Source organism: Galeopterus variegatus, unplaced genomic scaffold, assembly GCF_000696425.1.
Source record: "Galeopterus variegatus unplaced genomic scaffold, G_variegatus-3.0.2 Scaffold48, whole genome shotgun sequence".
Lineage (NCBI taxonomy): Eukaryota > Metazoa > Chordata > Mammalia > Dermoptera > Cynocephalidae > Galeopterus > Galeopterus variegatus.
This window is the reverse complement of record NW_007726159.1, coordinates 1-289: the sequence shown is the minus strand read 5'-3', so window position 1 is coordinate 289 and position 289 is coordinate 1.

The window sequence follows — 289 nt, the reverse complement described above, 5'->3', positions numbered from 1 at the left end:
GTTTTCTATTGCACTGAAAGACAGATTAACAAGTACTCAATTCTAGAGACCACAATTTCAGGCCATGCCTTAAGTGCTTGGGCAATGGCATCAATTCTCATTGAAAACATGGCACATAGTTCTGCCTATAGGATGGTTCACTTTCTTCTTGCTTATGCATTTTTGCTTTACTTCCTGATGCTTTTCTTGTAGCTTTGGTTAACCCTACTAGGCTACAAACTCCATGAGACCAATGACAGTGTCTGTTGGCTTCCTTTTTATATTTCCAATAATCCACACTATATATATA